At 37.5% G+C, this 14,299-nt stretch overlaps 1 protein-coding gene across 3 annotated transcripts in view; it reads right to left on the bottom strand.

Moving 5' to 3' along the window:
- Positions 1-13,224, bottom strand: part of LOC107756541 (ciliary neurotrophic factor receptor subunit alpha-like) — a 48,387-nt gene extending 35,163 nt beyond the window's left edge. For all 3 annotated transcript variants that reach the window (XM_016573703.1, XM_016573701.1, XM_016573702.1), the window contains exon 1: positions 13,112-13,224. The gene's annotated coding sequence lies outside the window, so the exon portion shown is untranslated. The remainder of the gene's footprint in view (positions 1-13,111) is intronic.
- Positions 13,225-14,299: the final 1,075 nt, after the last annotated feature.

A 14,299-nucleotide genomic window follows, 5' to 3' on the forward strand; every position in this document is an offset into this window, starting at 1 on the left:
CTTTGAGCTTCGGGCGCATGTCCAATCGATCAAATACACACAAAAATGTCAAAAAGGGCCGGTTTGGGAGTATTTTCTTTAACACAGTTTATGTCTTAAGTGGAGGAGAACAGTTGGGAGAAAATCCGATGTGTGTCAATATATTGTCTTAAAGTGACAGACTGGCGCTTGGGCCATCAAAATGCAAATCTGCTCTTAATCTGAATAACGTTATAGCTTTAATAAGCATTAATCTACCAATATATAGACTGAAAACTATGCAGTGTTCATTTACATTTGATTACTTTTAGATTTCTTTTGTAGGCTATTACCTGAACAGTAATGTTAGTAGAACTTCATGGAAAAATGACAGCACTGTTTATTTCATTTAATTTGTATATTTGTTTTATTGTATTTGTCATTTTGTTTTACTTTGTTTCTTTTTTCATGTTCTTACTGTATCTTATCTTATGTATAAAACACTAAAAATGCTTGCACACTGGTGCATTTACAAATTGATGTTTTATATTTATTTCAATAAATATTTATTTTACATTTCAGAATATAAATCAATGTTAATTCAGCTCTAAATTTGTCATATATATATATATATATATAAAAAACAAAAAGTACCGATAAGAATACCGTTAAAGTACCAAATCGATAAGCAGTATCGGTAAGAGTAGTAATACCGTTAAAACCTTAACGATACCCATCCCTAGTCGCTGCTTACATATTTCATCTCTGAAACCTTATAATGCTAAGGAGGCAGCAAACCCGCTTTTGAAAAATAAGTGTTAGTTTAGTATTATTTATGTACTATTATAGTATTTATTTATATTTTTAATCAGCTTTTATTTATATATTTTCAGTTTTCATTTAGTTTAGCTTTTAGCAATTTTATGTGTTTTTAAATATTTCTATTTAGCTTATTCTTATTTCAGTTTTAGAAATGTTAGTACTTCAAATTTAACTCATTTTATTTCATTTAGTTGCTAAGACAACATTTCATGTTTTTTTAAAGTAATTTTTTTATCTAATATTTATATTTAATTTTATTTCAGCATTATTTCAATTAATGAAAATGAGGTTCAAGTTTTGAACAGAATAATAGTTTGCAAAGGCATAGTAGTTTACTAAGTTTCTAAGATATAGTCTAGTGTTAGATGGTGTGAACAACATCATCATTATTACCAGTGTTGTGCAAGTTACTTCCAAACTGTAATACATTATAGATTACTTGTTACTGTTATTTAAAAGTAATTCCTTACCTTACAATATTACTGTCTCAGAATTGTAATGCGTTACATGACTCCTGTATTACTTTTGAGTTACTTTCACCAAAATAACTACAGAAGTAGAACTTAACCCTTTAGGTGCCAGGGATTTTTGGGAAAAATGCTGGATTTTGACATCAAGATTTCAAAAGCTTGTGGCTTGAAAGGGCTTAAAGATAGAGATCTACTGTAAATTAGAAAAATGTTGGGCATGACCGAAAGTTTATGTGGGGTGTAAATATACTCGTCTAATTTGCATATTATGACGTCATCAGGGGCGGTCATCTTGAATTTCATAATATTCAGGAGATAGTAGATATTGAATTGATGTTTGAACTTATTTGCATGTTTTTAAAAAAGTAATATTAAGGAAATAATATATACTGAATGGATGTCTGAACTCATTTGCATGTTTTTTTTCTTTTTTTTGTTCTTTTTATCCTCATTCCAAATGATCAGAAAAGAGGAAACAAACAATAAAACAGGAGAACGTACTAAATTACCAACGGGCTCATCAAAGCGTTTGATCCAGTCCTGATACACTTCTTCATTTTGACTGCACCGTGTACCGCGGCCACTCCCACCTCTTTGGGGCACTGGATCCAAGGAGCTAGTGCTACTTCCAGCCCTATTTCTCCTACCCCTGCTGCCTCTACCTCTAGCAACAGCTCTCCTATGGACACTACGACCCCGTTTACTCCTGTCACCCCCATCCCCATTGGCCAAAGTGTCGAAATGATTGCTTGTTTGTGCTTCGTGAACACTCGCGCCTTGCACGGCGGCACCATTGCGCTGCAAAGATGTACCGGGAGAAGCGCGATCATTAGACGACCGATCGTCATTTCCAAAAGGCAAATATTCCCCTTCAGAGTCAGAATCGGCGAATAACATTTGCAACACATCCTCACAGTACAACTTTTATTAGCCATTTGGCGATTTTCTCTCACAAATCTCACAATTTACTCGAACGCTATGAACTGAACTGCTTCCGCACCATTGACACGAAAGCTCACATGCTCTGCTCTTTCCTCAAACACTTTGAATAGGAACATGACGTCATTTTGGTCTAGAATCGAAGTACTACATGTCTGCCATCTAGTGGTAGGGAATACAAATGAGATATTACACCATATTAGGAACTACAGTCTATTTGATTAAGTATGACGTCTTGTCGCAATTTTGCTACTTTGGCGCTTAGAGGGTTAACAAATAGGCTAAGTTTAAGCAACTGGCCCCAGGACGTTAGAATACAAATGTGCGCATCTACCACACAGGGCTGTGTTTCCAAAAGCATTGTAAGCCTAAGTTGATTGTAGCTCCATTGGTTAAATGATCACTTGTTTGTGCTTCGTGAACACTCGCGCCTTGCACGGCGGCACCATTGCGCTGCAAAGATGTACCGGGAGAAGCGCGATTATTAGATGACCGATCGTCATTTCCAAAAGGCAAATATTCCCCTTCAGAGTCAGAATCGGCGAATAACATTTGCAACACATCCTCACGGTACAACTTTCTATTAGCCATTTGACGATTTTCTCTCACAATTTACTCGCACGCTATGAACTGAACTGCTTCCGCATCAATGACACGATAGCTCACTTGCTCTGCTATTTCCTCGAACACTTTGAATAGGAACGTGACGTAATTTTGGTCTAGAATCAAAGTACTACATGTCTGCCATCTAGTGGTAGGGAATACAAATGAGATATTACACCATATTAGGAACTACAGTCTATTGTATTATAAGTATGTATTATAAGTACAAGACGTCATATAAGTATGACGTCTTGTCGCAATTTTGCGACTTTGGCGCTTAGAGGGTTAACATTCTAAAATGACAAAATGTACTGCAGAGCATTTTACATCCAGTAGAGGGCGATATGGTGTAGCATAATGACTGTGCGGGCTATCCAGGCTAGTGAAGGCTCAAGACAATGCAAGAAAGGATGACAGCCAGAATCACAAACGATCCAAGTCTGTTAAAAGTATGGTAGAGGTAAAGTGATTATCTGGCAATATCTGTGAATAGCTTGGGTCTATTCATATTAAAAGTGAAGGCTCAAGACAATGCAAGAAAGGATGAAAGAAAACAAGAAGTAATGCGCATCCGTCCATCTCACGAATGTACAGTCTTTATCATCTTCACCCATTAGCAGCTTTTCCACTGCTTACAGCGAGCTGGGCGGGGCTAATAGCCTCGGACCTCGAGCACAGAGGCCGAAATCATGCCACGTTTCCACTGTCGGGCCAGTAGCCTCGCGGCACTCCTGTAAAACACGCCCTAAACACGCCATCACTGGACTACGTCACACAATACAAAGTTCCACCAGTGAGAGGGAGATGAATGAAATAGCTAAACAAATATATCAGAAGCTGTCGTTTAGTCTTTATTTACAAACTTGGACACCACGGGCGGCTATTGACTGACCACGAACAGGAAATATAACTTATTTGCAGAATTTTAGATTCGTTAATGTCTCACGGTCTTGCTGTTTTTTTTTTCTTTGAACAATTACATTTTGGGCTAAAAGTGTGTTGTAACGCAAGCGTTACTGAACATGTACCGAGTAAAATGTTACTGAAAATTGATTAGTAATGCCTTACACTACTGCGTTACAGCAAAAAGTAATCCGTTACTGTAATGCATTACTTTTGTAACGCGTTACTCCCAACACTGATTATTACCATTAATGGATGTAAACTAAAAGAAAAGACTGTTGCTAACAAACAAATAGTAGTTTGGCATCAGTGTTAAAACAGCTTCACATTATGCAACACTTGAGTTAAAAAAGTTGCGTTTTAGCACAACAACCATAAACAAACTCCATTTTGAATTGTACCTAATAAAAACCCATCCCATTTTGATTTGTCTGGTACGTTATGCTGTCGATTTTCACATTACTACATTTTTTGTCATCTTCTGTAACTAACTGTGATAATATAGTGGTAAGCCCTCAGTATTTAGTCACTACTCGTTTTGCAGGAATGACAATGGAGCAGAAGAGAAAATGAGAGGCGAAGGAGGGTAGGGGAACTTGTGGGGACGCAAGTAGCCTCAAAGTAGGAAAGACAGCCAAGAAAGTGCGAAGGATTGTGCAAGTCTCGCCAACATTTTATGTTTCTTTCCACTGAATTCCAGCGTTTGCTCTGTGGGGTTGCTACGCCTGCCAATAGTGAGGCCAACTCTCCAAGTGCTGTGATAAGAAGTGATAAGAGTCCTATGAAAGTCTTTTCTGATATAATATCGTTTTCAGTGTCAGCTGAGCTGCAACAATTGTATCTCCATCAACTTCACAAGCTTATCGCCCATTGCCAATGTTTGTATATGGAAAATTGAAAAGGCATTGTTGATAAAAGGCGTAGAATAAAGACATCCTGTGGTCTCGTTGCTCGCTTTAATAAGAACAATACCTTCTTGAAATGCCTTCGCCCGACCCCAAGTACTTTTTGGTGCGCAAACATAATTCGCAGCATCTTCTGTTCGCAGATCCAGGAAACAAGTTCAATCATTTCTGAGGTTGTTTGTCTTTCTTCCCAGCACTAATTATTAGGATCCATTCAGAGCCATGCAAGTCTGAGCAGAGATTGCAAAGATGACTCATGAAGTAGCAAGCAGTCTTTTTACGAGGGAAAATGCAGAGAGGACGGCTGAAAATAGACAGTGTTCCCTCTTTGGCACATTCCAACTCATCCAACATGCTTGAATGGAAAACAGACATCCTGACAAATGGAAACGCTCACGTGAGGAATGTGATGCATATTTGCCCTGGTTTTGATGCATTCTTCTGTGACAGTAGTTTCCTATCCCACATGCATGCACAGGCACTCCACCGTGAGCATTTTAGACAAAATAAATAACAGTGTGAGCAACATTTCTCTATTTATCACTTTGCAAAGGGCAGTAGGACAGAAGAATAACCCTATGACGTTGGGTTGACGGTGTTGATGGTGCACTGGACAAAACTGGCATTTACGTTAATCTCCTGAGCTTAATAAACAGGAAAATAAAATGTGTTTGAGCTTTAACACTTGAGCTGGCAGCATCTCACTTTGGCAACAGCTGCTTGATGGAAGCTGAAAACAGCATAGCAGAAAACAAATGTAGCTGTTCTTAATGGCATTAAAGTAAACTATAATGCTTTTGCCTATAAAAAAGACAGTATTAGTATAATATAAGTATTTTTTATTATTTATGGGGGAGACACTTTAAAAACCTTTGTCCACCAAAATCAACCAACAAATGCATGAGGCTAATATGCAGAACAAAATATATGTATATATATATATATATATATGTGTGTGTGTGTGTGTGTGTGAATGGTGTCATATAGGTGTCCTCATGGATGTATGTGAAAGTCTCTTAAAATATCAGCTAATGTGACCTTTTTATGTCAAAGCAAAGTCAGTTGAGGCTGTACAATGTCATGTGGTGTGACTGCCCAAAAACTCCCTTAAGTGTAAGAAAAATATGTTTTTACTTCATACGTTATGATTACACCACGTCATTAAATTTAAACTTTTCTTGAAATTTTTTTATTTTTTTTTTGTGAAACCATGTGAAACTAACAAACATTTCTTTAATGTATTGCTAATGTAGTTTAACCACATTCTTCTTAAAAGCCATTTAGCTAAATTTTGGGAAAATAAATAAATAAAAACGGTTTGATTTCCTACTCGTGTCCTTCTAAGTCCGAGATGATTAGATGCGTTTTCCCAGAGTTGCCTGTGGTGCAAGGCCACTGCAGGTCTTCAGAAAAAGAAAGAGAGCGGTTCAAGCACATCTTCGCAACAAGAGACGAGTTTCAAGGGATTCAAGGAAAATAAAGCAGCAAGTAATCTTCCTTGTTGTTTGGATGGGCAGAGTTTGCTAAACAGTCCAGGATGTGGATACATAGGGGACCGTGGCTTGTGCTCTCTCTTTGTAACTTTAACGCAGACCACCCAGGGCCCTTCAGATAAAGTTGTGGTTTACAGATAGTTGACTGGCAGGGCTTGCAGAAACTGAGCCCAAATATACAGCATTAGTCTAGGAGAATGGTGACAGGTAGGGGTCTACTGAAACATTGCCAATTTCAGGAAGAGCGAGTTGGAAAGTTTTTTTTTTTAATCTCAAGATATGGACTTTGTCTAGATTTGTAACCCTAGATACAAGATGAAGTCTAATTGGGCAACAACTGGTAGTTTTCAGTCTTATAAAGTTACCATGGGAACAACACTGAAATCATTTTGTGTGCACTGCCAGCCTGCTTAAGGCAAATACTCAATGACTTTAACTTCTTCTGGATCTGGAAGCAAAACCTGATGTAACTTTGACTATCACAAATCAGCCAGCCAATCAATCTCCTTTCTGAATTCACTGTATATGCAGGATAGATCATTAAAAACGCATGTGGACTGTTCAGATTGGATTAACGTCTGTAGAAAAGTAACGGAAACTTCAACGACAACTTCTTAAAGGAGATTATTCTTATTCCTGTTCTTATTTACTTACCTTCATGTAATTCCAAACCTTTTGCAATTTATTTATTCCATGAAACACAAAGGGTGCATTTTTGAAGAATACTCTGCACATTCTTTTAAAATAAATGAGGACTGGTGCTGTCCTGAAAGAAATGTTTGATTTGTAGAATTAAAGTTGTTGCTTTTGCGCCCTTGCTGAAGCTTAAAAGCTTCTATCCCAATACATCCTAATTGTCTGGCAAAGAACGACCAGTACATAACTCAAAAGTTTCTCCTTTTGTGTTCCACAGAAGAAAGTAAGTTAACAGAGAAATCAAATGTCCCCTGATCTTTTGACATTTAACAGGTCAGTGTACTATAAAAACATCCTGTAAATTTCAGAACTCCAAACTTCTTAGTTCAAAAACAGCTTTTCTTGAAACCATGATGAAAAACTATTTATTTTGGAAGCTGTCCCATTATGATGTCATAGTGCGATACGGGATAACATTAGGAAAGAGCTCCAGATCGTGTCAGTGAAACACTGTTTGTTTGTTTGCTTTACTTTACTGCAGATTTGTTTTTAAAGAAGACAGTTTGACGCAGGCTTTTCAGAAAGACTGAAAGTTAAAGACGATGCAGCGCTGAGTCTGACTATATTGGATCCAACAGTAATGTCACAACACATAAGTGTGAGTAAATGTGCTTTTACCACTATTGCATTGTCTGTTCCAGATGGTTTGATATATATTGAGTATTTATAAGTTTTTAAACCAAATGACCCATGTTGTTTTCAAAGTACGTCACAGCAGCGTCCATCTGTTATTTTAATAAGCAATACTGTCAGCCAATCACAGCAGTGGGCGTTTACTTCTGAGTCTTGAATGTGCCCCACCTATACAAACTGACCGTTCTGAAGAGAGGCTCAAAAACAGGATAGAAAATAGCTTATTACTTCTAAATTATGATGTTTTTGATGTAAAAAGCTAGCTAACAACATAAATGGACCTCAGAGAACATTATTTAAAAAAAATGCATTTTATGACCCCTTTGGTTTGGAATGGGGAGTAACTGATGAAAAAAATTTAATCTTTTGGTGAACTAATCCTTTAAGGTTTAGCTCAAGCATAAAACTCTTGCAAACCAGGTAGACCAGATAGAATCCACAACAATTATGGTTGCAGAATTATTAATAATAATAATAATAATTCAGTCATCATCCATAAAGACATCAACCTTTCTGCAAGACTTCAGTGTCTCTAAAGTAGTGCAGAAGTAAATTTAGCCTGGGTAACAGCTAGGCTTGCCGCGATAGACGGTGCTGACGGTGATACCGGTGTTAAGCCGCAACACCGGTTACGTCACTTGCCCACCGCGTCACCGACCCCCACCGTCGTTTTGATTTTTTATAGTAATAAAAATAATTTAGTTCAGTAAAAGAACAGACACTACAATTAAAAACTGAACGTTACGCCGAATTGCCGCTATTTCAAAGTGAAAGTAAAATGCGCACGCTGCTTTTACAAGCTATTTAAAAGCGAAGGAAAGCGAGGAAAAGAGGGAACGCCCCCACGGTGATACCGGTATTACCGGTGTTGTCACACGTCGATTAACCGGTGGGAAAATTTAATCACCGTCACAACCCTAGTAACGGCACAGAAAGCAAATAAACTACAAATAAACAATATTTGGAGTTGCCCACCCCCAGCCTCCGTGAAACCCTTCAACATGGAGCAAGCTGATGATCTAAGAAGTCAAAGAAAGAAAATGGCATCTGTTTGTGGACTTCTCACAGTCAACATTTGTACAGTTTGACAGATACAGCTAAAAGTCTTCGCAAACGAGGCAAATTACGAGCGTTTTGGACCTGGCATTGAAAACAGACATCAATTTGACGCGAAGCGGGGATAAGGCTGTGGAGCAGTGCTCTACACAAGAGCTATCATAGCCACTCAAGCCTGGAATTTCCTCAGGCACTGGCCAGAATAAGATGGCTACCAGATGCCAGCTATTCACTGAGTTTCTGGCTGGCTTCCCGGGAGAATTGCAGCCTCAGCCAGTTCTGCTTGAAGGTAGACTGTGCGTGAACACTTACCCTCACTTTACTCAACACAGGATTAAACAAAAAGGACAAAAGCATCCTCAGCTGATTGATTGCCTTGTTCTGCAGTTCCAAACATGGCCTGAAGACTTGATTACAACTTAGTATGGCACAAACTTTCTCTTGGAAGCAGCACCTTTCATGGAAGTCATGCACTGGAGCATTCTCGTGAAGAACACCAGTCATTTACCTCCAAAAAGAGGTTTCCATATACCGCAATCATGAGTCATGGTTACAAGCAAACTTGGAAGCGTTCATTGACCCAAAAACCTCGGCACCGTGAGAAAGCCGCTACCAGCTCTTCGAAAGCAAACGCTCAAGGAATTAGAAGATCTCTCAAGCACAAGGACCTCATCGACAATGACAGCTCAACACCAGCCTGGGATGCTTGGCATTTAAAATGGCGCCACAGTCCCGCTGCATGTAATTATGGAGGCCGTACGGGCCAAAGCTCACTTCGAAAAGCTACCACATCACGAACGGCGCAAAACTCCACAAGGCCAACATGTCATTTCAGCAAACGAGCGAAAGCGAATAAATGTCAGACGACACTAAGCCCAGACCAGCAGCCTGTTTCTTGAGTCCTGTATCTGGCATGAGGAATATGGAACTGGATCCGCAGAGTCTCCTGTCTGGTTTCAATGTCCAATCAGCAGCAAGTGAGTCATGGGGAGTATAAACCCCAGAAGTGAATTGTCAAGTGCTCTGAATAGCTTGTTGAACGTTCTCCAGTGTCGTTTATCAAGCGGGTGACAGTGCCAGATCGGTTGAAAATCGACACAACTCCCTGCAGAGCTGATACTGTTTGACCTGCAACACGTGATAGGGGCCGAATGAAGAAAAGGTCTCACGAACAACTGAAGATGATCCATCGGTAAAAGGTTTGCCAAGCATCAAACAGCATGACAGCTTAAGTATCGGATTTTGCCTGCAGGTATATGTATTTGTATATGTTTCCCAAACAGAGGGTAGCGCTCCAGGAGATAAAGTACTTTCTTTGTGCCTATGACTCACACCTGCTGGTAGCAAACTTGTTGCATTGCCAAGTCCAATGTGTGTCTAATTTTTACATCAACAACTAAAAAAATTTCACTATCAACACATGATATTACAAAACTCTACTTGCAGGCTGATTAAGGCTTTATTTCAGGACATGTCAATAAACATAGTTTGAAGACGTTTATGTTCCACTCAGGGGTCTCGGGGAAAGACACAAAAGATGTGTGCATATTTAGAAGATTCTGGTTGTTTTATTGCCTTATAGCATTTTAAATGTGAAAATTAAACATATTAGACGGCTTTACGTTAGCAGAGTGCCTCCAGATACCATTTTGGGGAAAATATCTGCCTCTCGTTAAAAACCATTTAGGCTTTATATAAAATGGAGAAAGATGAAATACACTATAAAATGTGCGGCTAGAGGACAACAAACTAAATGGAGCGCGTTGGGTCTATTTTAACCACTAAATGTTTTACAGATTTGGTCGTCCTAACAATAAAGTACTTTCTTTGTGCCTATGACTCACACCTGCTGGGAAACGGCACACATATTCTGTTACCACTGTTCCAACATGCTTGGCTCATAGAGTGCTGGTCTTCAGCATGAGAGGGAGAGAAAAAAATGTACAGCATCCAGACACAAGCACTGCAGCACAATCGAACCCTCTGCAAACAGAACTTTGTTTGACTATCCTTACTGACAGAAGTCATATGTCTACCAAGCATTTACTCTTGTAATAGTGAGGCCATACCTCAAACAGATTACAACCATTTGGAACGCCTTATTAAATCTGAGTGGCAGCAAGAGATCTTCAGAGATAAAAGGCTTTAGCATAAAACATAAATGCATTATTTCCTAAGAACTAAAAATTGTTTAATTAATTAGTTTAAAATGTAATCTACTTTTAAATATATATATTTATATTATTTGAATATTTGCAATTTGTAAATGAATTGCAATATTCCAACACATTATCAAGACAAATTTTTATTTGTCAAACGTATCTTAAAGGGATAGAATGATAAAAATGATAATCGTTATTAATTACAAACCCTTGTGTTGTTTTAAACCTGCATGAGTTTCTGTGGAACCTAAACGAAGATATTTTATAGAATGTTGCTAACCAAACCATTTCGGTACCCATTGAGTTCCATTGTATTTATATAAAATGGAGAAAGATGAAATACACTATAAAATGTGCGGCTAGCGGACAACAAACTAAATGGAGCGCGTTGGGTCTATTTTAACCACTAGATGTTTCACAGATTTGATCGTCCTAACAAAATTTCAACCAAACTGAATCCAAAGATGAATGAAAGATTTGTGAGAATAAACCCCATAATTAAAGACTGACAGTTTGAGACTTTCAGTCCATGGCAGTTAGCTTTAAAAGCATCTATAGAGTACACTCCTAAAAGCCGATATACACATTCAAAACATCTTTCCCTTTTTGGAAAATTGACAGAAAATGTTGTTGACTCTTGCCCACAATGATGCATACAAATTTGCACAGACAAAAAAAATGTAAAACTGTGACATATTACTACAATTTAAAATAACTGTCTTCTATTTGAATATATTTTAAAATGTAATTTATTGCTGTGAGTCAAAGCTGTATTTTCAGCATCGTTACTCCAGTCTCCAGTGTCACATGATCCATCAGAAATCATTCTAATATGCTGATTTGATGCTCAAGAAACATTTCTGATTATTATCAATGTTGAAAACATTCCATTAGGTTCCATTAGCTAATTTTAGTTAATGTATTAACTTAACATTAACTAAGTTTAATAAATGCTGAAGTATTGTTCATGCTTAGTTCATGTTAACTAAAGTAGTTAACTAATGCTAACTAATGAACCTTATTGTAACCGTGCTACTTAATAGTTTCGTGGAAACAGTGATGCATTTTATATATCCAACATATAGAAAAATCAGAACAGATCATGCAATTGAAATGCCAGATGGAAATGTTTTCAGCTGACCATCGAGCACACATATGCAAAAACCTCATGTCTGATGTCATTCTGTGGTTTCCAAGGACAGAGCATGTGGATCATTTCATTAGAGAAAAAACTAAATGTGTACTGAGAGAACAAAAACGTGAATTTGATATTCAAAACACAAGAATAAATGCACTTCTTGCACAACGTGCCATGTCCTTGATTTTCATCAACATCTAAAATTGCTAAAATAATAATAATACTAATAATAATCAAAGTCATGTCTAAAACTGAGTTATGTTCCAAATTTGAAGTTGATATCACAAAAATGTAGGTTCCCGTGAAATTTTGATTAGGTGCTATACAAAAAATAGCCACCCAACATGATAAAACAATATCTGATTTCAAAACGGATGAAATTTGAGTGTTTAAGCTTTTGAATGCTAAAAAGGCAATTAAAAGTGTGACTGTTACATTTATCAAAATATCTATTACAATTGTAATCAGTGCTACAAGCGGTGTACGTTTAGTTTAACTGTATAACTGCATGTTTTACATTTAATTGACAGGTAATGACTGCTAATATGTTGTTTGAGGCTAAATCAAAATCAAAGAGTGAAAAACCGAAAACTGTTACAATTGTCCATGCTCTCTTCTATAATGCAGCAGGGATTTAGTCATGTGACACTGGCACAGTTAATGGACACAACATTGCCCTGTGCACAGCCTACTATTGTCAATACAGTTACTTCTTTCCTAAGACGGTCATATTTGGTCACATTATTGATGAAGATGATTACTTAGATAAATAGAAATAAAAAAAAGCTGATTAAAAGTATAATGCAAGAAAAACAACTTTTCAAAGACTTAAAATTTTAAAATGTTAAAAAAATGTATAGATAGATAGATAGATCATATCGTTTAAAATATATTTCTAAAAGTGTTTATTCTTTAAAAGTATTTGGGTTTTTATTTTCCAGTCAATTTCCCTGTTTTTAACAGCTGTAGGATAAACAGATTTAATATAGTACACGAGTTACTGTAAGCGTTCCTCTAATCCACAATCCTATTACTGTGCATAAAACATAAACACGTATTTAACAGCTACCGAGCTGCTAGTTACTGTACACACGACGTTATTTGAGTTTTTCAAATGTGAAGACTTAAAACATGTAGTTTTTAGCATGAGAAACTGTTTATCTTCACTACAGCGTTCACTACACATTTCCAAGCGCAGCTCCCAGAGCGCAGTTATATGATCTTGCCTTGGGTCGCCAAAACTTTTCGCTCACTTTCACTATGATGCCATTTCGAAAACACTAAACCTTTTCCCCAAAGTGCAACTTTTCAAGTGTTTCTTGTCAATCCTTACCTTACTTTTCTTCAAACATTACACGAGCATTTTGACGCGGTTCCTCTCCATTGCCTTGGCTGCGCTTCACCTTCGTAGTAAAGTCAGAGGATCGAGCTGCGCCTTCCCCTCCGCGGCTCCCATTGGAGAAGAGCTCTGTCAGTACTCACGCGCCCGCGCCAGCATTTCCTGTCACCGAAGGATAATGGGCGGCGTTTCCAGTGGCATTCTACCATTCTTTACGCACTGTTCTTCGTACTTCTGCACAGTATTTTCTGTAATACCCTGATGATTCCTAAAAAAAAGTCATGTGTGTTTTTTTTTAACCTTCTCCATAAACTGTCACCAATAAAACTTTGGTGTAGCCACCACAAATCAAAACAAATGACAGAAATAAAACTTATTTCCACCCCTGACAGGTTCTTTTACACTTTGTGATCCTATATTAATTATATGATTTTTATAGCAGTAGCATTGTAGTAATCTCTGGCTTTTGACAAAATTTGTATATATTTTAATTCTTAAATATATAAGCTTTTGGGGCAAAAGAGCAATTACTGTGTGTGTGTGTGTGTGTGTGTGTGTGTGTGTGTGAAGTTTCCTGTGAGGGCTAGGTTTAGGTGTAGGGCAATAGAATATATGGTCTGTACAGTATAAAAACTATTACACCTATGGAAAGTCCCCACAAGGATAGCAAACTAGACGTGTGTCTGTGTGTGTGTGTGTGTGTGTGAGAGAGATTTGCCACCATGGAAGCAATATTACATGATGAGTATTGCTATCATTCATGTACAATGTTGAGTGATTATTTTTAAAGTGTTTAACTAGTGATATTAATATCTGCATTTACATACACATTTCATAATATAAATATTAGCTCAATGCAAGTTTTTTTTTTTTTAAGTGTGGGCTTTCTTTTTTTTACATTTCATCCATATTAAGGATTTGTTTGGGTTTGTGAGGTGTGATCTTAATTTAGCATTTTAGATATACGTTTGTTTATTGTCTCACATGAAAGACAGCTGATATCACAGTTTGCCTTGGCTTGTACTCAAGATCTCACTGGAATCATTTCTCACAATCTGACAAACAGTCATAAAAGCAAGAAAAAGTTAAGTCATCCAGTGTGTATCCGTTTTTTGGCCGTGAAAACGTTTTGTCGGGTTTCCTGTCAGAGTCCTGTGTATGAACTTGTTCAGTCAGTCTGTC

Source organism: Sinocyclocheilus rhinocerous, unplaced genomic scaffold (genome assembly GCF_001515625.1).
Source record: "Sinocyclocheilus rhinocerous isolate Xijiao unplaced genomic scaffold, SAMN03320098_v1.1 scaffold2277, whole genome shotgun sequence".
NCBI classification, from domain to species: Eukaryota; Metazoa; Chordata; class Actinopteri; order Cypriniformes; family Cyprinidae; genus Sinocyclocheilus; species Sinocyclocheilus rhinocerous.